General features: G+C 41.0%; 1 protein-coding gene across 6 annotated transcripts in view; it reads right to left on the bottom strand.

Annotated features, from left to right (window-relative positions):
- Nucleotides 1-23,422, bottom strand: part of MARCHF3 (membrane associated ring-CH-type finger 3) — a 160,669-nt gene that overhangs the window by 52,895 nt on the left and 84,352 nt on the right. The gene's annotated exons all lie outside the window — the stretch shown is intronic.

Here is a 23,422-nt window from a genome sequence, read left to right as displayed (position 1 = left end):
GTTTTTTGTCCTTGTGATAGTTTGCTGAGAATGATGGTTTCCAGTTTCATCCATGTCCCTACAAAGGACATGAACTCATCATTTTTTATGGCTGCATAGTATTCCATCATGTATATGTGCCACATTTTCTTAATCCAGTCTATCATTGTTGGACATTTGGGTTGGTTCCAAGTCTTTGCTATTGTGAATAGTGCCGCAATAAACACACATGTGCATATGTCATTATAGAAGCATGATTTATAATCCTTTGGGTATATACCCAGTAATGGGATGGCTGGGTCAAATGGTATTTCTAGTTCTAGATCCCTGAGGAATCATCACACTGACTTCCACAATGGTTGAACTAGTTTACAGTCCCACCAACAGTGTAAAAGTGTTCCTATTTCTCCACATCCTCTCCAGCACCTGTTGTTTCCTGCCTTTTTAATGATCACCATTCTAACTGGTGTGAGATGCTATCTCATTGTGGTTTTGATTTGCATTTCTCTGATGGCCAGTGATGATGAGCATTTTTTCATGTGTTTTTTGGCTGCATAAATGTCTTCTTTTGAGAAGTGTCTGTTCATATCCTTTGCCCACTTTTTGATGGGGTTGTTTTTTTCTTGTAAATTTGTTTGAGTTCATTGTAGATTATGGATATTAGCCCTTTGTCAGATGAGTAAGTTGCAAAAATCTTCTCCCATTTTTTAGGATGCCTGTTCACTCTGATGGTAGTTTCTTTTGCTGTGCAGAAGCTCTTTAGTTTAATTAGATCCCATTTGTCAATTTCGGCTTTTGTCGTCATTGCTTTTGGTGTTTTAGACATGAAGTCCTTGCCCATGCCTATGTCCTGAATGGTATTGCCTAGGTTTTCTTCTAGGGTTTTTATGGTTTTAGGTCTAACATGTAAGTCTTTAATCCATCTTGAATTAATTTTTGTATAAGGTGTAAGGAAGGAATCCAGTTTCAGCTTTCTACATATGGCTAGCCAGTTTTCCCAGCACTATTTATTAAATAGGGAATCCTTTCCCCATTTCTTGTTTTTGCCAGGTTTGTCAAAGATCAGATGGTTGTAGACATGCGGCATTATTTCTGAGGGCTCTGTTCTGTTCCATTGATCTATATCTCTGTTTTGGTACCAGTACCATGCTGTTTTGGCTACTGTAGCCTTGTAGTATAGTTTGAAGTCAGGTAGCATGATGCCTCCAGCTTTGTTCTTTTGGCTTAGGATTGACTTGGTGATGCAGGCTCTTTTTTTTGTTCCATATGAACTTTAAAGTAGTTTTTTCCAATTCTGTGAAGAAAGTCATTGGTAGCTTGATGGGGATGGCATTGAATCTATAAATTACCTTGGGCAGTATGGCCATTTTCACCATATTGATTCTTCCAACCCATGAGCATGGAATGTTCTTCCATTTGTTTGTATCCTCTTTTATTTCATTGAGCAGTGGTTTGTAGTTCTCCTTGAAGAGGTCCTTCACATCCCTTGTAAGTTGGATTCCCAGGTATTTTATTCTCTTTGGAGCAATTGTGAATGGGAGTTCACTCATGATTTGGCTCTCTGTTTGTCTGTCATTGGTGTATAAGAATGCTTGTGATTTTTGCACATTGATTTTGTATCCTGAGACTTTGCTGAAGTTGCTTATCAGCTTAAGGAGATTTTGGGCTGAGACAATGGGGTTTTCTGGATATAAATCATGTCATCTGCAAACAGGGATAATTTGACTTCCTCTTTTCCTAATTGAATACCCTTTATTTCCTTCTGCCTAATTGCCCTGGCCAGAACTTCCAACACTATGTTGAAAAGGAGTGGTGAGAGAGGGCATCCCTGTCTTGTGCCAGTTTTCAAAGGGAATGTTTCCAGTTTTTGCCCATTCAGTATGATATTGGCTGTGGGTTTGTCACAGATAGCTCTTATTATTTTGAGATACGTCCCATCAATACCTAATTTATTGAGAGTTTTTAGCATGAAGGGTTGTTGAATTTTGTCAAAGGCCTTTTCTGCGTCTATTGAGATAATCATGTGGTTTTTGTCGTTGGTTCTGTTTATATGCTGGATTACATTTATTGATTTTCATATGTTGAACCAGCCTTGCATCCCAGGGATGAAGCCCACTTGATCATGGTGGATAAGCTTTTTGATGTGCTGCTGGATTCGGTTTGCCAGTATTTATTTTTGCATCAATGTTCATCAAGGATATTGGTCTGAAATTCTCTTTTTTGGTTGTGTCTCTGCCAGGCTTTTGTATCAGGATGATGCTGGCCTCATAAAATGAGTTAGGGAGGATTCCCTCTTTTTCTATTGATTGGAATAGTTTCAGAAGGAATGGTACCAGCTCCTCCTTGTACCTCTGGTACAATTCAGCTGTGAATCCATCTGGTCCTGGACTTTTTTTGGTTGGTAAGCTATTGATTATTGCCACAATTTCAGAGCCTGTTATTGGTCTATTCAGAGATTCAACTTCTTCCTGGTTTAGTCTTGGGAGGGTGTATGTGTCGAGGAATTTATCCATTTCTTCTAGATTTTCTGGTTTATTTGCGTAGAGGTGTTTGTAGTATTCTCTGATGGTAGTTTGTATTTCTGTGGGATTGGTGGTGATATCCCCTTTATCATTTTTTATTGCATCTATTTGATTCTTCTCTCTTTTCTTCTTTAGTAGTCTTGCTAGTAGACTATCAATTTTGTTGATCTTTTCAAAAAACCAGCTCCTGGATTCATTAATTTTTTGAAGGGCTTTTAATGTCTCTATTTCCTTCAGTTCTGCTCTCATTTTAATTATTTCTTGCCTTCTGCTAGCTTTTGAATGTGTTTGCTTTTGCTTTTCTAGTTCTTTTAATTTTGATGTTAGGGTGTCAATTTTGGATCTTTCCTGCTTTCTCTTGTGGGCATTTAGTGCTATAAATTTCCCTCTACATACTGCTTTGAATGTGTCCCAGACATTCTGGTATGTTGTGTCTTTGTTCTCGTTGGTTTCAAAGAATATCTTTATATCTGCCTTCATTTCATTATGTAGCCAGTAGTCATTCAGGAGCAGGTTGTTCAGCTTCCATGTAGTTGAGCGGTTTTGAGTGAGTTTCTTAATCCTGAGTTCTAGTTTGATTGCACTGTGGTCTGAGAGACAGTTTGTTATAATGTCTGTTCTTTTACATTTGCTGAGGAGTGCTTTACTTCCAACTATGTGGTCAATTTTGGAATAGGTGTGGTGTGGTGCTGAAAAAAATGTATATTCTGTTGATTTGGGGTGGAGAGTTCTGTAGATGTGTATTAGGTCCACTTGGTGCAGAGCTGAGTTCAATTCCTGGGTATCCTTGTTAACTTTCTGTCTTGTTAATCTATCTAATGTTGACAATGGGGCCTTAAAGTCTCCCATTATTATTGTGTGGGAGTCTAAGTCTCTTTGTAGGTCACTAAGGACTTGCTTTATGAATCTGGGTGCTCCTGTATTGGGTGCATATATATTTAGGACAGTTAGCTCTTCTTGTTGAATTGATCCCTTTACCACTATGTAATGGCCTTCTTTGTCTCTATTGATCTTTGTTGGTTTAAAGTCTGTTTTATCTGAGACTAGGATTGCAACCCCTGCCTTTTTTTGTTTTCCATTTGCTTGGTAGATCTTCCTCCATCTCTTTATTTTGAGCCTATGTGTGTCTCTGCACGTGAGATGGGTTTCCTGAATACAGCACACTGATGGGTCTTGACTCTTTATCCAATTTGCCAGTCTGTGTCTTTTAATTAGAGCATTTAGCCCATTTACATTTAAAGTTAATATTGTTATGTGTGAATTTGGTCCTGTCATTATGATGTTAGCTGGTTATTTTGCTCGTTAGTTGATGCAGTTTCTTCCTAGCCTTGATGGTCTTTACATTTTGGCATGTTTTTGCAGTGGCTGGTACCGGTCGTTCCTTTCCATGTTTAGTGCTTCCTTCAGGAGCTCTTTTATGGCAGGCCTGGTTGCGACAAAATCTCTCAGCATTTGCTTGTCTGTAAAGTATTTTATTTCTCCTTCACTTATGAAGCTTAGTTTGGCTGGATATGAAATTCTGGGTTGAAAATTCTTTTCTTTAAGAATGTTGAATATTGGCCCCACTCTCTTCTGGCTTGTAGAGTTTCTGCTGAGAGATCTGCTGTTAGTCTGATGGGCTTCCCTTTGTGGGTAACCCGACCTTTCTCTCTGGCTGCCCTTAACATTTTTTCCTTCATTTCAACTTTGGTGAATCTGACAATTATGTATCTTGGGGTTGATCTTCTCGAGGAGTATCTTTGTGGTGTTCTCTGTATTTCCTGAATCTGAATGTTGGCCTGCGTTGCTAGATTGGGGAGGTTCTCCTGGATAATATCCTGCAGAGTGTTTTCCAACTTGGTTCCATTCTCCCCATCACTTTCAGGTACACCAATCAGATGTAGATTTGGTCTTTTCACATACTCCCAAATTTCTTGGAGGCTTTGTTCATTTCTTTTTATTCTTTTTTCTCTAAACTTCCCTTCTTGCTTCATTTCATTCATTTCGTCTTCCATCACTGATACCCTTTCTTCCAGTTGATCGCATCGGCTCCTGAGGCTTCTGCATTCTTCACGTAGTTCTCGAGCCTTGGCTTTCTGCTCCATCAGCTCCTTGAAGAACTTCTCTGCATTGATTATTCTAGTTATCCATTTGTCTAATTTTTTTTCAGAGTTTTTAATTTCTTTGCCATTGGTTTGAATTTCCTCCTGTAGCTTGGAGTAGTTTGATCATCTGAAGCCTTCTTCTCTCAACTTGTCAAAGTCATTCTCCGTCCAGCTTTGTTCCATTGCTGGTGAGGAGCTGCGTTCCTTTGGAGCAGGAGAGGCACTCTGCTTTTTAGAGTTTCCAGTTTTTCTGCTCTGTTTTTTCCTGATATTTGTGGTTTTATCTACTTTTGGTCTTTGATGATGGTGACGTACAGATGGGTTTTTGGTGTGGATGTCCTTTCTGTTTGTTAATTTTCCTTCTAACAGACAGGACCCTCAGCTGCAGGTCTGTTGGAGTTTGCTAGAGGTCCAGTCCAGACTCTGTTTGCCTGGGTATCAACAGCGGTGGCTGTAGAATAGCAAATATTGGTGAACCGCAAATGCTGCTGCCTGATCATTCCTCTGGAAGTTTTGTCTCAGAGGAGTACTCAGCCCTGTGAGGTGTCAGTCTGCCCCTACTGGGGGGTGCCTCCCAGTTAGGCTGCTCGGGGTCAGGGACCCACTTGAGGAGGCAGTCTGCCCGTTCTCAGATCTCCAGCTGAGTGCTGGGAGAACCACTGCTCTCTTCAAAGCTGTCAGACAGGGACATTTAAGTCTGCAGAGGTTACTGCTGTCTTTTTGTTTATCTGTGCCCTGCCCCCAGAGGTGGAGTCTACAGAGGCAGGCAGGCCTCCTTGAGCTGTGGTGGGCTCCACCCAGTTCGAGCTTCCCTGTTGCTTTGTTTACCTAAGCAAGCCTGGGCAATGGCAGGCGCCTCTCCCCCAGCCTTGCTGCCACCTTGCAGTTTGATCTCAGACTGCTGTGCTAGCAATCAGTGAGACTCCGTGGGCATAGGACCCTCTGAGCCAGGTGTGGGATATAATCTCCTGGTGTGCTGTTTTTTAAGCCTGCTGGAAAAGTGCAGTATTAGGGTGGGAGTGACCTGATTTTCCAGGTGCCGTCTGTCACCCCTTTCTTTGACTAGGAAAGGGAACTCCCTGACCCCTTGTGCTTCCCAAGTGAGGCAATGCCTCGCCCCGCTTCGGCTCGCGCACGGTGCACTGCACCCACTGTTCTGCACCCACTGTCTGGCACTCCCTAGTGAGATGAACCCGGTACCTCAGATGGAAACGCAGAAATCACCCGTCTTCGGCGTCACTCACGCTGGGAGCTGTAGACCGGAGCTGTTCCTATTTGGCCATCTTGGCTCCAGCCCCCTAAGTTCTACTTTCAAGGTGACATAAAATATGCATCCTGTTCAGTAGGGGAGAAAATGCAACCAAATCTAATCCATGATGATAGTGCATATATACACAAACAAAGCATGCTGATGTCTCTAGCCTGGTCTGTTCATAAACTGGACTCATTTCTTAGATTTACAACAATAATCACTATGGCAAATTCAATAACAGAATTTTCTGCTGTATGCCTGGCATTCTCTTCGGTATCTTTTTTTTTTTTTTTGAGACAGAGTCTTGCTGTGTTGCCCAGGCTGGAGCGCAGTGGTGCAATCTCGGCTCACTGCAAGCTCCACCTCCCGGGCTCACACCATTCTCCTGCATAAGCCTCCCGAGTAGCTGGAACTACAGGCGCCTGCCACCATGCCCAGCTAATTTTTTGTATTTTTAGTAGAGATGGGGTTTCACTATGTTAGCCAGGATGGTCTCGATCTCCTGACCTTGTGATCCGCCTGCCTTGGCCTCCCAAAGTGCTGGGATTACAGGTGTGAGCCACCGCACCTGGCCTCTCTTTGGTATCTTTTTAAAGCCCTTAAATGCTTTTGATTTACATAAAACTAAAAGCTGGGAGAATTAAAAATTACACAGATAATGAAGATAAGTTCCTAGGTGAATTACCCATTACTGTGGAGGTTTTTGGATATTTTCATTAAAAAGAGTAAAAAGGCCATCTAAAGATACTTGTGTATCTACAAATGATTGTAAAGTCATTCTCTTTATTTCTTTCCAACTCCCATAAGCCTCTTTTATTAGCTTCAAGGAATGAAGCTCCAATCTGCTTCGGTAAACTGCATTATTTTTTAAACTACAAAAACATACGTGATTTCTTTACATGAGCAATCTTCTTTAATGGCAATGCAGTCATTGGGAAGACTGCATTCACAGGCATAGTTTACAGAACTTCCCTCCACCTGATAGAACCTCTCTACTTTCTTCTTATTTGTTTATTTTTATAATACTATTAGGACCCATTGCTTTTTCACAAGTGCTTGGCATATAATGGGTACTTAAACATATTTGCTGACTCATTAAATGAATACACTATCTTGATATCAAAATGTATATCCAGGTTAAGTGACACAATCACAGGGCTAACACAGACCTCCTATTTAGAAATACAATATCTTCTATCTGACTTAACTTCTAAGCAGTCTAGTATTAACTCTGCTATTTGATGGTAGCCTCTGTTTTTTTTTTTTTTGCATGAATTTTGGATAATCCTTATGTTCATTACCAAACTTGAAATCAGGCACTCTGATCTAGGGGTTATTTAGGAAAATTAAGAGGCAGGCCATGAATCTGAACTCTTAACTTAGTAATGGTTTGCAAGCATCTCTAAAACAAAGCATCCCTAATTCCCTTCCCTACTTGCACATAAGTCTCTTTAAGTTGATATGGAGAAAATTGTTGAAAAAGAAGATTGAAAGGAAGAAAGAATGAAGGAAGAAAGGAAGGAAGATGGGGAAGAAAGAAAAAGAAAAAATGACGAAATGAGTGGATACAGAGCCAAAATAGTCCCATTTTTCCATCAATTCAGGATACATTGAAAGTGTAGAAAAGGAGGATCTCGGGCTCAGAAATCTTCTCATCCTGTCTACCAGGCCCAGGTCCTGATTTGCTGTGTGAGGCAGAGCGTGAGCATGGTGGGAGCTGTGTTTCTGTCCCCACCGATTTGAAACTCATGTATACATTTTCCCACTGGGAATAAGATGGCTGGTTATAGTTAGAATGGTATCATTACTTTCATATTCAGAAATATTATTAGGTGATTGAGCTTTTATGAGCTGGTTCAAATAGTCACGTGTAGCTGTTGGTTGGGATAGATAGGCAGGCAAAAGTGGCACAGTGGTATAGGTGTGATGGCTAATTTTATGTGTCATCTTGACTGGGCCATAAGATGTCCAGATATTTGGTCAAATATTATTCTGGGAGTTTCTGTGAGGGTGTTTCTGCATGAGTTTAACATTTAACATTCAAATTGATAGGCTGAGCAAACAGTTTGGCCTCCCTAATGTGGGTAGGCCTCCTTCAATCATGTGAAGGTCCGAATAGAACAAAAATGCTGACCCTCCCCCAAATAAGAAGGAATTCCTCCTGCCTGACTGCCTTTCAGCTGGGACATCAGTTTTTCCTACCTTTGAACTCAAAACTGAAACATGGGCTCTTCTTGGATCTTAAGCCTGCCAGCATTTGGACTAGAACCACATCAATGGCTCTCTTGGGTCTCTAGCTTGCTAGAGAAATAGATATATATGTTCCTATCGGTTCTGTTTCTGTGGAGAACACTAACAGAGCAGAAAACACCAAAGAGCCAATCTAAAAAGTACAAATGTATACATGGCATTTTTTTTTTTTTTTTTGAGATGGAGTTTTGCTCTTGTTGCCCAGGCTGGAGTGCAATGGCGTGATCTCGGCTCACTGCAATCTCCTCCTGGGTTCAAGCGATTCTCCTGCCTCAGCCTCCCAAGTAGCTGGGATTACAGGCACCTGCGACCACGCCTGGCTAATTTTTGTATTTTTAGTAGAGACAGGGTTTCATCATGTTGGGCAGGCTGGTCTCAAATTCCTGACCTCAAGTGATCCACCCACCTCGGCATCCCAAAGTGCTGGGATTACAGGCATGAGCCACCACACCTGGCCTATATGGCTTTAATATATGTATATACAGGTGTGTATATATATTTACACATGCACATATGTCTTTAAGAGTCATAAAGTAAAATTTAAGCAGATTCTCAGTTACCTTCTTGGTGACGCTCAGGCTACATAGAAAGTAATCTACAATCCCTGCTACACACCAAAAGAGTGTTTGCTGGGGTGTGCTGGGCAGAGATGACATGGGCTCTTCTGAGCGTGGGTGATGAGCCTTCATGGCTCCGGAAGAACAGTTTGGCAATATGTATCAATAACCTTAAGATGGTTGTGCTTTTCCTTTTAGAAACTGATTTTTAGGACATAATGTTTGAGACTTATTAAAAAAGGAATTTATCTTAGGGACATAATCAGAAATGCAAACAAGGACTTATGCACCATCTGCAGTACTTTTTAATACTCTTCTACACTCCTTTCTAGTAGCACAACATGAGATAATCATCCAACAGCCAGGGAAAGGTTAAATAAATACATAGTGTATCCATATCCTAGACTACCAGTGAGGGCACTAACATGAGTTTATAACACATGTTTAATAGTACTGGAAAACACAATATAAGGCTAGGTGAAAAAAATTGGATATTTATGCTTGTAATTTCAAGTATAATTCAAAGAGAGAAAGATGGTATATCAATATGTTAATAGTGGTTCTTTCTGGGTAACAAGTGATTCTTAATTTACTTTCTTGTTTCTGCTTTTTGTATTTTTGAAATTTTCTAAAATAAATTTTTATTATGTTTAGAAAAAACAGTTGAACAAATAGCATTTTATAACCCTCAGGAGGGAATGCATATTAAACTGCCTCCTGAGAAAACAAACAATAAACACAGGCCAAACTAGAGCAAGCAACCAAAACTCAAAAAAGCACACGCCCTCGCCATAAACAATCCAAAGGCAACCACAGAATTTCCTTTATTCCGTAGGTGCAGAAAGGACATTACAGATCTCCAGGGAAAGAAATTCAACAATGTTTCTCCCCAGCAGCCTGCTCCTAGAAACAGCTGGTTTAGAGGGAAGACTCCTGGGTCAGGCCCCAGAGGCCCCAGGCTCTTTGCCACGCTGCAGACTGGCATTGGGGCCACTAGTGTGTCATTTGCTTTCCCTCAGCTTTGGGTCTCTCAACAGTAATATATAAGAACTCAGTCAGCTTCTGTGAGCTACACCAGGCTTTGTCAGAATAAAATGAAGTGACAAATTCACAAATGTCCCCAGCTACAGAGCACTGCAGCAATGTAACAAACGGTCATCAGTGGTCACCACCACCAAATTCATGCCTGAACCCTCCAGTGGTCCTTTGCCGCACTTGGGGGCAGTCACAGATGTCAATAGTAGACAGACAATGACCCAGACAGGATATACTCTTTCTTCCTCATACATCTACAATGTGTCTAAATTAACATCTGGTTAGCTTTTTTTTTCCTTTTTAACCAGAAAGATGCCAATTTAAGTTAAAAATCCATATACTTTACAGAAGTCATATTCTTGCTAGAGAAGACAAATTATAAACAGAAGCCAGCAGCAATAATCTGCCAAATTTTATAAGGCATCATTTATCATTCCTCTTTGGAATTTATATATCTAAATTTTCCAGACAGCAATTGTATATTTAGACCATGTGGCCTTAAGAATTGGTGGGTGTAGACACCTGTTTTATGAATGAGGAAACTAAAGCAAAGGGATTTTATGATTTTCTTAGCACCATAAAGTTAGTGGAACAAACTGATTAACTCCATTTCTGACCCAAATTTCTATGAATTGCTACCACTATTATTATTTAATACTGACTAAATGGATATACTATGCAAGGTGACCTTGGTTGTTGTTTTTGGGGTGAGAGTGGCATGAGAAGAAAGAGTAGGGCAATTCTTTTTAATTCTTTTACACAATCGAAAAGCTTTCTTCCTCCAAAATTAGTTAACAAAGAAGGTGATTTCTGCAGTTATGACAAGCATATTCCACAAAAAATCTACCGAGTTTCCTAATAACACTGAGTAGGAGTGAAGGCCTAAGGGAAAGTATCTGTTCTTTTGATAAGACTCAAATTTTGAAACAAGGAGAATCCTGGTATTTAATGCTTGGGCAAGACCATGTGTAGTAGCTGCAGAATTTCATGACTAAATTTTACAATACACAGTTGCAGCAGCTATCACTGACATTGATGAGCACCTCGGATTTTTTCAATCCACATTTTATTAACTTAGGGGAGAATAGAACATAATTCTCAACTCTGTTGATCTGATTCTTTTTTTTTTTTTGAGACAGAGTCTTGCTCTGCCGCCCAGGCTGGGGTACAGTGGCTCGATCTTGGCTCATTACAATCTCTGCCTCCCAGGTTCAAGTGATTCTGATGCCTCTGCCTCCTGAGTAGCTGGGATTACAGGTGTGTGCCACCACACCTGGCTAATTTTTGTAATTTTAGTAGAGACGGAGTTTCACCATTTTGTCCAAGCTGGTCTCAAATTCCTGGCCTCATGTGATCTGCCCACCTCGGCCTCCCAAAGTGCTGGGATTACAAGTGTGAGCCACTGTGCCTGGCCTGTTGATCTGATTCTAGAGAACTTTGTTGTTGTTGTTTTTAAAAGCTAGGAGTTAACATGTAGGGCAAAAAAAGCCAAAAAAAAAAAAAAAAAAATTACAAAAAACCCTTACGCCAAATCCTTAGTATTTCCCAAGTCTCACACTGTGGATACAATTTCTCTTCATATTTGTGAGTCATCATGCATTTTTCTAGGCATCACAACTCATTCACTTCCTAACTTGTGCAATGATTTAATTTTTCCCCCATAGCATTTGTAGGCAAGAAACTTCTGGGAGCTGTGCTGCTGAATTACAGAAAATTAGAATCTGGTTTGAGGAAAATCACTTCACATCTGCATTACAATGAAGAAAATGTAATGTTTCCTCAGTTTCGCAGAAGACAAAATAAATAATTTTCCTTATTTCTTATACATAACAAGAAAAACCATATAGTGATTCCCTTTTGCTATTAAAATCAGGTATTTGGGGAGTGGAGGAAGAGGTCTAAGCTTGTTCTGTCACTAAATGAAAATGAATTCTGTGGATACATTGGTCACTAAAGTTGCAAATGGCTCTTTTCCTTAGCAACCCTTAGAAAGATTGCCAGAGGTTTCTCCCTTCTTGGATATTATGTAATAACAGCACATGTACAGATTCCTGTTAGCATTGATTCTGCAACAAACATAACCTTATGCTAGGGTTGATTATAACAGGTGAACTCAACTTAAATGCTAGTATTGTTTATTCATTGACAACCCCACCCCCTTGAGTATACCTTCCCTACATATGAAAAGGCTAGGCTCAACATCTCACCTACATAATCCCCCTCTTCACGCCCTTTCATTTGAAAGGAAAGGTTCCCTAAAGTGTTATAAGTTGTTTGGTGAGGGCTGACAAAAAGTCCAGGAGCGGCTGGGCTGGGAGAACACTTACTAACACCCTGCTACTACCCGTTCTTCATTTCTTTCTTATCCCTTACACTTGCTTATGTGGGCTGTTCTGGGTGATCAGCCTTCACTATGATTCCTTTTGGAACACAGTATTAGTACATAAAACCATAGTATCTGAGAAGGACTGGAAGAAATTATTACCAGAACTTTGTAAATGTTTAGTTGTAATTTTAACACCAGAGATTCATCAGGATTAAAGGTACTTAAACCCTGAATCTAAGATTTGAATAGAAAGGAAATTTAAATAGAGTCAATTCTTGTTATTTACAGTAGTTATGTTCTATACATTGCTGATTGCTGAATTAGTGAATACTGAACCATTGCTTTTAGAGAAAATGCAGGATTAGGTTCCTGCAGACCACTGGCCACAACATTTTCATCTACCAATCAATACATAACCTTGTTTATGCAAGTCTCTGTTTGAAGACACCTTATTTAATATATATTGTTGATTAATTAACATTGAACTCATGACCAACAGTGCTGTAACTCGTGCATGAATGAAGCTTACCTAACACATGTATTTTCTCTATAAGGTATCACAAGTTTCTTGTGCTTAGGAACACTAGCCAGCACTTCAGCACTGCCCTTAGGGTCTAAACAGTGAGATCACCAACAAAATGCAAAAAAATGTGGAAAATGTGGCGCTAAGTGGACTACAGAAAGGGCACTTTTTAATGTGTGAGAGTTAAAACAAGAAAGCAAATCATTGCCTTGTTTGACCTCAGCTGCATGTAGGGTGACTCGAATTTTTCACCACAGGGCTGTGTGTCCATGAATGACTGTGAAACTGCTTCAAGTATTGATTTTGGGGTTACAAATAAACTTTAGCGAGTAGGTGAACTCACAAATATGGAATCCATGAATAATGAGGATTGACTATAAATTCTACCTCTTATCCAATAGCAGATCATGCTTATTTATCTCCTTTTCTCCTAATAGCCTCAATTAATCTTTCATGCTAAACAATGAGAAATATTTTTATGTTAGATGGCCATTACAGTTGCAGTGCAACTGTATATATGGTTTTAATTTTTTTTTCTGTTTGTTTTTTGAGACAGAGTCTTGCTCCATTGCCCAGGCTGGGATGTAGTGGTGTGATCCCAGCTCACTGCAACCTCCATCTCACAGATTCAAGCAATTCTCCTGCTTCAGCCTCCCAAGTTGCTGGGATTACAGGCACCCGCCACCACACCCAGCTAATTTTTGTATTTTAGTAGAGATGGGGTTTCGCCATGTTGGCCAGGCTGGTCTCGAACTCCTGACCTCAAGTGATCGACCCACCTCGGCCTCCCAAAGTGCTAGGATTACAGGTGTGAGCCACTGTGCCCGGCCTAACTTTTTTTTTTTTAATTTTAAATTTTTGTTAAAATTACTGTACTCCACAAATATATACAGCTATATACAGCTGTATATACATATACAGCTATGTATATATTTGTAGAGTATATGAGATGTTTTGATACAAGCATGCAATGTGAAATAACCACATCATGGACAATGGGGTATCCATCCCTTCAAGCATTTATCTTTTGTGTTATAAAAAACCCACTTACACTTTTGCAACTGTATACTATTTAATGATTTTTGTTTTTTAAGTAAATGGAAGTCGGAAACTTTAATTTTCAAAAATTAATGAATGTGACATGGATGGTAGAAAATATAAAACCACAAATTTACAAAATTTTCTCCATTTACCTGTTTTAGAAAGAAATAGGGAAAGTGTTGAGCCTGAGTTATCATTTGAACAGACACAAGAGTTATTTTTTATAATGCATTACAATTTATTCTGGTTCAAAGAAGGTATGTTTAGAATTTGGTAGAAGAATGACAAACAATTATACATATTCTAGAAAAGGAGAGCTGCTGAACTGAACACATAAACAATGAGGCCTCTGTCCTCTTAAACACTTTTGTGCTGAGCTGCATTTTAGGGGCTTTCTAACCCTGCAGGTAGGATTAGAAGTTCAAGCCTATTTTTTAAAAGTTATTGTATTTTCTAAAACTTTGGAGGAAAATCTTGACACCATCCATCCAACAATGAGGTGTGATAAATAGAAAAAAAAAACAGGTGGAAAAATTTACACTTGTTAAAAACAGTTTTCAGAATTTTGCTTGGGTTTTCAAAACTGAAGTCAAAGTATGTGTTATACGTGTTAATAGTGCTTTGTGGAGTAGAATCCGAATAAGGCAGAACTGACTTGCATCTAGGTCTAGGACTGCATTAAAGTAAGATTCTAGCAGAGGAGGCATTTACATTTGGGTCTGACCCCAGGAAAGCATATTCATTCATTTCTTGGTTCACTGGTGAGAGCACCATGAAAGCATCTGGAGGCCTTCTGCTGGTGGAGCTGCCAGCAGGTACCCTGACCCCATTGCCACTGTTATTCCCATCCAAACACTTGGCATGTGGAAGCGGTCTTGGAAGGAAAAGAGAGTCAGGTCCTGAAAGATGTAAGCATACAATGAGGGTATCTCATATCTAAGAGGAATGAATTGTTCATCTCAGTTAGTCTAAGCAGCGCTGGGCGGTATGCTCACTCCTGGTTTACAGAATCATGGTGCTGAGACTCAAGGTGGCAATCTTCCTGCTCAGTTCATCTTACATAAAATTAACTTCACAACCCCATCACAGCTATCTTAAGAGACTGAAAAGAAGCTTTCTTGAGCACTTTGAGCTATTTAATCACATTGTAACTTTTTTAAAAAATGGCATTACAACACTGTTTCTCATGTGGCTTAAGAAGCAATAAAAACATTGAAAGCTCCACTATGGCCATCATAGCATTTACTGATTAAATCTTAACTTTTTAGAGAATCTATTAGTTATTCTAGGTCAGGAGTCAGCAAACCTTTTCTGTAAAGGGCCAGATAGTAAATATTTTAGGCTTGGCAGACCAAACAGTCTGTCACAACTACTCAACTCTGCCGTGGTAGCATGAAAATAGCTGCAAACGTTAAACAAGTATGACTATATTTTAATAAAACTTAAATTTTGGATATTAAAATTCAAATTTCATGTAATTCTTTGTTTTAGTTTTGTAAAAAAAAATTAAGAATGCAAAAACCACTCTTTTAGTTTGAAAAAGCAGATATAATCCCTGCCCTATAGGAGTTGACCATCTAAAACAATAAATATTGATATAGACATATAAATAAAATACAGAGAAATAACTATGCACCAGACACAATAAGATAACAGTTTAGGATAAGCCATTTGTATTAGATGTGTGACATCTCTGTAAGTTTTACTGATGACTATCTTAGGTCATTTAAAGCCACTAGTTAATTTACATGAAGAAGAGAAATCATCAGAGATTTACAGGAGAAAAATCCGAGTGGTTATTGGCTTTTATTCTAACTCTATGACTATGTTGGGACAGTTCTCTGACATGTGTTTTGAAACTTTCTCAGAAATGCCGCTTACTAAAATATTCCCCAACTCAAATGCTAGATAGCCCTGTATCACTACTGTATTAACAGCACTACACTGTTGGCAAGGTTTTCTTTTTCTATGATTTACACCAATAAAGGATGCTAAAATTCCTCAGTGTCAAACACTGAAAAAAAGAGAAAGTAATAAAGGATATAAAAATAATATTAAGGCCAGGTGCAGTGGCTCATGCCTGTAATCCTGGCACTCTGGGAGGCCAAGGCGGGTGGATCAGTTGAGGTCAGGAGTTCGAGACCATTCTGGCTAACACAGTGAAACCCTGTCTCTACTAAAAATACAAAAATTAGCCTGGCCTGGTGGCAGGCACCTGTAATCCCAGCTATTCGGAAGGCTGAGTCAGGAGAATCACTTGAACCCAGGAGGTAGATGTTGCAGTGAGCCGAGATTGTGCCACTGCACTCCAGCCTGGGCAACAGAGCTCAATAATAATATTGAGCTGTGCATGATGGCTCACACTTGTAATCCCAGCACCTTGGGAGGCCAAGGTGGGAGGATTGTTTGAGCCCAGAAGATTGAGACAAGCTTGGGAAATATATGGAGATCCCGTCTATACAAAATAATTAAAACAAATATTAGCTGAGTGTGGTGGCACAGGCCTGTGGTCCCAGCTACTTGGGAGGCTGAGGTGGGAGGATCACTTGAGCCCAGGAGGTCGAGGCTGCAGTGTGCTGTGATTGTGCCACTGCACTCCATCCTGGGTGACAGAAAAAGATCTCATCTCCAAAAACAAGAAACCCCTCAAAATATTAAATATTCACTATATGACAAGCACTTCTCTAAGCATTTAGCCTGTATTATCTTATTGAATCCTTATAATGATCCTCTCAAGTAAGGACTATTTTAAAAAATTGTTATTAGTAGAAAACTATGTCACTTGGGCAAGTAGAGCTACTTGTAAAGGAGCAAAGCAAAATGGCAGAAACAGAATTATTTGAACCCTGGCATCAGATTCATGAACCCCTACTCTTTTTTTTTTTTTTGGATATGGAGTCTCGCTCTGTCGCTCAGGCTGGAGTGCCAGTGGTGCGATCTTGGCTCACTGCAACCTCTGCCTCCCAGGTTCAAGCAATTCTCTGCCTCAGCCTCCCAAGTAGCTCGGATTATAGGCGGCCGCCACCACGCCCAGCTAATTTTTTTGTATTTTTAGTAGAGGCAGGGTTTCACCATCTTGGCCAGGCTGTCTTGAACTCCTGACCTCGTGATCCACCCACCTTGGCCTCCTAAAGTGCTGAGATTGCAAGCGTGAGCCACCGTGTCCGGCCATGAACCCCTAATCTTAGCCAGTCATAATCCCACCTCTCAACACTAAGGGATCTCACTAATACAACAGCTCTGTCACTCACTAGGCATTCCTTTCCCAAGATATTGTCAGGGGTGCATATAACATCATATCTGTACAGTATACACACTTCTCTGAACCACTGCACTCCTTCCTCTAATCTCTGCATGTGTCTCAATGCCGGCTTTCATCTGGGCACAGTGGCTCACGCCTATAATTCCAGTACTTTGGGAGGGTGAAGTGGATGGATGGCTTGAGCTCAGGAGTTCAAGACCAGCCTGAGCAACATGGCAAAAACCTATCTCTACAAAAAAATACAAAAATTATCCAGGCATGGTGGTACATGCCCAGGGGGCTGAGGCAGGGGAACTGCTTGAGCCCAGGAAGTTGAGGCTGCAGTAAGCCCTGATATGCCATTGCACTCCAGCCTGGGGAAAAGACCCTGTCTCAAATAATAGTAATAATAATAATAATCATGATCATCATCATCACCCGCTTTCACACCCTGAAGAGGTATGTTGACATGGGAAGCCACCTTGAAGAGTAAAGGAATGTGGGACTAGAACTCAGAAGACCTTGGTTCTAGGTCAGGTATAAATTGTATGACTCTGTAAATCACTTCACCTCTAGGACATCCAGTTTCTTAATCTACAAAGTAACACCTGTCCTTGTAATCTTTCTGCTGATATGATCAAATGACACAAAGTATGAGGAGGTATTTTATATCTTGTGAGGAATAAGTAATTGTTGGTAATTATTTTTATTACATACAGCCCTTATCCTTGCCGCTCCCATTTCTTCCTTAGTCATTCTTAAGAAGCAATACATTTATGATCTTAGTATTTTGCAGAATACCAGTCACTTTTTTTGCCTGCCCCTTCCTCCCTCATCCATCCCTTCTTTTTATTTGCTGAGGAGATACACAATGGTCAATAAGACAAAGATGATCCCCTCCAAACCCTATCATCAGAGATGACGAGAGAGGCATACAGTGGTGTGCCACAGCCAGCTCGTACCGTCTCACTGATCTCTTCTCAGCTTCACATTCAATGAAGCCATATTGATGGCTTGAAATTGGCAATAGTGGGAGTATTTACACCATGGGATTGGCAAATGCTACAAATCACCCTCCTCGTTTCCCCCAGAGAGCTGGCTGTTGAACATTTACCAGAACTCCTCTGGATAGAGAAGCAAGATACAATTTGTCACAGGTGCTAGGAATGATAGCATAGAGGAATCTGGGCGCATATAGGGAGGCACTTGCCACAGTTATGGAGGGTGGGCAGAGGCATTCAGAGGTGTCCTGGAGGAAATGTGGTTAAGCTGAGACTAAATAATGGGAGGAGCCAGCCAGGCAAAGGGGAGAGAGAAGAGAGTTCCAAGTAGAGGGAAAAACATTTGCAAACGCCACAGTGTTACAGCAACTGAAGGCAATTCCTTAATTCTGTGGACCAGGTGGGAGGGAGAAGAGGAGAATGAAGCTAGCGAAGCAAGAGATTCAACTTGACCCTGAGCACAATGGGTGCTACCAGGGGGCTTTGTGCAGGCATGGTAAAGGTTGTAAGTATGGGGTCTGAGTTCAGAGTCACAGAGATGGTGTTTGAATTCTGGCTCTTTCAGCTGGGTGACAGCAGGTGCACTTCTTACCTCAGCTGAACCTCATCTGTAAAATGGGAACAATTATGGTACTCACAGTTCCTGGGGTGGTTGTGAAGCTATAACTGAAGTGCTCAGCACAATGTTTGGCTCATCAGAGTTGCTTCAGAGATGTCCAAGCACAGACCAGCTAACCACAGAGCAGATGTACACATTCTGTAGTGGAGGGGTGGTGTTTGCAGCCCTTTCCTGCCTTAAACATTAGTCTTCTAGTAGTCTAGGTCACTCTGGGTAGTGACCCATTCGTGAGTGGTGAAATCAATTTAGTGAGTCTTGAGTGGCACTTAAAAAAGCAGAATAGGGGCCGAGCGCGGTGGCTCACACCTGCAATCCCAGCACTTTGGGAGACTCAGGTGGGTGGATCACTTGAGGCCAGGAGTTTCAGACCAGCCTGGTCAACATGGTGAAACCCCCATCTCTACTGAAAATACAAAAATTAGCCAGGCGTGGTGGCAAATGCTTGTCACCCCAGCTACTGAGGAGGCTGAGGCAGGAGAATTGCTTGAACCCGGGAGGCAGAGGCTGCAGTGAGCCGTGATTGTGTCACTGCACTCCAGCCTGGGCCATAGAGTGAGATTCTGTCAAAAAAAAAAAAAAAAAAAATGGAATAAAATTAGACGAAAAACAAAATGCCAGAGTCCATCACATGCTGCAAAGTTAAGTTTTGTGTTTGTGTGAACACAGCAGGGTTTTATGAAGTCACCATGTAAAACTTATTCCCGCATTTAAGAAGCATGAAAGCCCTTGCTTTAACAGGACATTGTGGGCAAGTCTTGGGGACTGGGAGAAGGGGTCCTACCCCACCAGGAATTGGGAATGTCTCAGGCAGTTAGTCCTTTGGGTTTCCAGTAAAAATGGATGCTCCTTGGGCCAGGTAGGACTATAGGCTTATCTGCCCTCCCAAAACCAGGAAAGAGAACAACCCACAGAAGTGGCTCCAGAGGTCAGAGAGGGAGAGGGACTCATATAAGTAGGGGTGTGTGTGTTTGTGTGTGTGCTGGAGGGGAGGGGACACTGAGGACCTCCAACACCGCTGTTTTTATTAACTCAGTAATTGGAACCATCTAAGGCAAGTTGCTGCCCAACCACTTGGCACATGAAGGAACTGAGTATGTGAAACTGACTTTTAGTTTGGTGTATCCCAGAAAGATAATTCTGTATGTGAATAGATTTTAGAATAATTTCTTTTCAACATATGTCAAAACGTATCCAATTTGCCCTTTGGAGTTGCAAACACCGTTTGGCATTTCTTTTTCCTTTTCAATTTAAAAAATGGAAAGTAATGACAGAGGCCTGGTCAGTGTTTGGCAGAAAAAACAAGCACCCCATGATGATTTAGTTTCCTAGAGTTTCCAAAGGGCTCATTCCCCTGCATATTCAATTGGCACTAGATTAGCTGCCGACACTTATTGACAAAGGAATTAATCTTCACCAATGATGTTTTTTAAAGCCCATTCTTTACAGCAAACTGTGACAGACATCAGGGCTCCTTCACTTTCCCCCTTTCCTCCTGATAAAAGTGGCTAAAAATAACCTCTTAAACCCTTGATTCCACTGAGGAAGGTGCAAGAGCAAAAGAACAAAAGAACATCTTGAGGGAAGGAGGATGAACAAGAGGAGCACAGAGGGTTTTTAGGGCAGTGAAAATGCTCTGGATGATACTATGTAGTGGATACGTGTCATTATACATTTGTCCAAAACCTTAGATTATAGAACACCAAGAGTGAACCCTTATGTGAACTTAGAGGCTCATGAACTGCAACAGATGTACCCTCTGGTGGGGGATGGTGATAATGGCGAAGGCTGTACGTGTGCACAGGGGCATGGGGAAGAGGGAAGTCTCTGTACCTTCCTCTCAATTTTGCTGTGAACCTAAAACTGCTCTAAAAAACAAGTCTTTAAAAAAATTAACTCAAACAAATGGAATATATATTCATAGAAAAATATCCCCTCCCCTTCCTACTTCACCCTGGCCAATCTTTTTCTTGGTGCAGGATGTCATATGATCAGTCCAGGCAGTCACTGAAACTGCAACTATTATGAGACTGCCTCCCACGTGGGTTTGGGAGGGGTGGGGGGGCAGCAGTGTAAGAACTGTTGTCCTAACCATGACAACTGTACTTGGTCAAAGAGGACATTCTCATTAATGATCTGCAGGTACTCAACTCCTGTGCCTTTTCCTACCATGCCTCTCAACTCATCAAAATCATCTTTTGTTGGAAGGAAAAGGCAATAGACACTTCCTACGTTAATCAAGCAGGAGCCAGGAAATGGCTACTTCCATTTCCCAGACATTACTAGGAGCCTCTCCCATGACAACCCTGGGTGGGCCACTGCCAGGCTCTGTTGAGTATCTTCAATGTGCCTGCCCAGTTTTCTTAATCAGTCTGCTAAGACAGTCATCCATCTGTACCCACGGAGATTGGTTCCAGGAACTCCGAGTGTACCAAAATCTGCATACTCAAGTCCTGCAGTTGGTCCTCCTTGTATAGGTTTTGCATCCCGCCAATACTGTATCTTCAATTCGCAGTTGGTTGGAAAAATCTGCAAATACGTAGCCCTGCCAGTTCAAACTCGTGTTGTTCAAGGGTCAACTGTAATTTCTACTAAACATCTACTGTGTGCACCACACTAGGATTTGTTCAGAAGCACACAAAGGTACAGGGAAAACTTTAGTGCTGATAACTTCCATACTCCATGGAGAAGCATTATGCTGAATAAAAGAATGAATGGGAGAACCAAAAGCTGAAAGCAGTGTGAAGTCAGAGCACTGGGGTCTATGACATGGAGTTCTGTATAGTGATCCTTGGGCTATGTCTTAGGGGCCTATTTCTTAAGTGCTTGGGAATTTCATCACATCTGTGTCACCTGTGACATAGATCAGAGGCAGGGAACTTGGTGACAGTTACAGAAAGATTCTGGTGTACAAAGAGGATACAAGAACAACAGAGAACTAATAACTGTGGATGAAACCCCCATATGATGGTGCTGCCATGATGCTGGAAAGGATGACTTCAATATTCACATCTGGCAGGCGCGAGCTGAGGAAGGTGAAAGCAGGCTCCTTGGATAGATAGCATTTGTCCCCTGTGCCTTTGTGAGTGTGCCTTTGTCGGCCTGCAGTGGTGGAGGTGGGAGGGTGAACAATTTGGGCATGTGGAGAGGAGGGAGGATATTTACCATCATGAAAAAAAATCTTCCTTGGTAGTCAACAAAGCTTATGATATATGCATAAAAATTCTTTTGAGTAGAATTTTAACTTCATTAAAAGGAAATCCCAATGGAGGAAATATCTTAAAAGACATTGTTTAGGAGGCAAACACAGTTATAAATGCATTCAAGTCTAAATGCCAACTCCTACATGAACATATGCTAAAGAAAACAAAGTACTAGCATGCTAATAAATGATATGAAATCTCAAATTAATCCTCCTTAATGGATTTAATTATCCTGTTAAACTGATATCCCATTAAAGATCATAACACACAGATCATTTAAACCAAGAAAAATATGAGGACACCAAATGGCTGGTATATCTACAAATAACATTTCTAGCGGTTCTGATAAAACAGAAAATGTGGAATATCTTCTAGGGCAAAGTGACAGATCACATTCCATACAGCAAGAGGCCTCAAAATGTCGAGCTATTAATACATCATGAAAAACCTGAACCTTTTATCTTTGCATTCCTGGACCAGGGAGCTAGAACCCTCACTGTAAAAGGAAAATACTCCATCTCTCTCCCTTCCAGCAACCCTTCATCTGAGACCCAGCCCTTGACAAAGTGGAATACATCCTAGGAGGCCCTGGAGAGACAGACATGTGGCTAGTGAACTGGTTTCCCCTTACTTCCTTCCTGGTTGTCAAAGGAATTGCAGAATTCCCAGCATAATTCAAAAGCAGATGTTGCTAGGCAGTTGGGATCAGAGAGGCAAAGGTTCTCGCAAAGGTAGGCTGGGATTAGGTGATCTGAGAAGGAAGGAATTGAACCCTGCAGGAATTCCTGGGAACTCAGGGAGAAACATCAATGACCAAAAAATAAAGAGTGGCAGAAGTAAAAGAGATAGCTTCTGTCATCCTATCAGCTTATCTTCCAAAGGGGTCCTAGCTGTTAGACAAAATCTGTATAACCATATAATGGTACACTACATCATGCGTCCCACTCTCTGTGTACTACTTACCTTTCCAGCTCACTCCCTCCAGTACCCCAACTCCAATAATCTTTTGACTCCCCCAGGACCTCCAATATTGATCCTATCCATTTTTTGCTTTTCCTCAGCCCCTTGATGTCCTCCTGACCCAGCTTAAACAAGTGGTCCATCATTATAATCAACCTCTCGTGTGCACCCACAACTTCTTGTCTAGTTTCCTGGCAAAACCAGGATCCAACTCTGTCAACTCGATGCCTGCACTCCTGCTGCTGATCATGGCTGGAGAAACACATACGACTGTACTGAATGGTCTTACTTTAAACTCATGACCACAGACTCAGTGAGCCCTTAATGCTGCCCAGCAATCATTCTTCACTTCATTCATTTACATATTTTCACTCTTCTTGACAACAATTTCATGTTGACATTTCTCCCCTCAAATCTCCAACACTTTCTTCCCTATCCTCACACTCTCAGATGATGAACTTGCTTTCCACTTCATGGAGAAAAGTGGAAGAATCCACAGAGAACTTCCACAGACTCTCGCCATCCCACCTCCTCATCTACTGATGTCTGTCTCTATTGACTCTGCCTCTGCAGCTGCTATCACAAAGGAACCACTGGGTTCTTCTTTTCCCTTTTGTGCACTAGATCCCATCCCTCTACACACTTATCTACTCTAAGGATTAACTCTGGTAACTCTGCCTCTCTTCAAAATCTATAACTATCACCTCATTTTTCTTCTCCCCTTACAGCAAATCTCCCTGAAATAGGTTTTTCCATTTTTGTCTCCTATTACCTTTTTCAGCTTTATTGAGGTATAACTAAAAAATCCTAAATTGCACAAATATACGGTGTA

The sequence above is a fragment of the Hylobates moloch genome, unplaced genomic scaffold (assembly GCF_009828535.3).
Source record: "Hylobates moloch isolate HMO894 unplaced genomic scaffold, HMol_V3 SCAFFOLD_6, whole genome shotgun sequence".
Classification (NCBI taxonomy): domain Eukaryota; kingdom Metazoa; phylum Chordata; class Mammalia; order Primates; family Hylobatidae; genus Hylobates; species Hylobates moloch.
The sequence above is the reverse complement of the archived record's forward strand: the minus strand, read 5'-3'. Positions and strand labels throughout refer to the sequence as shown.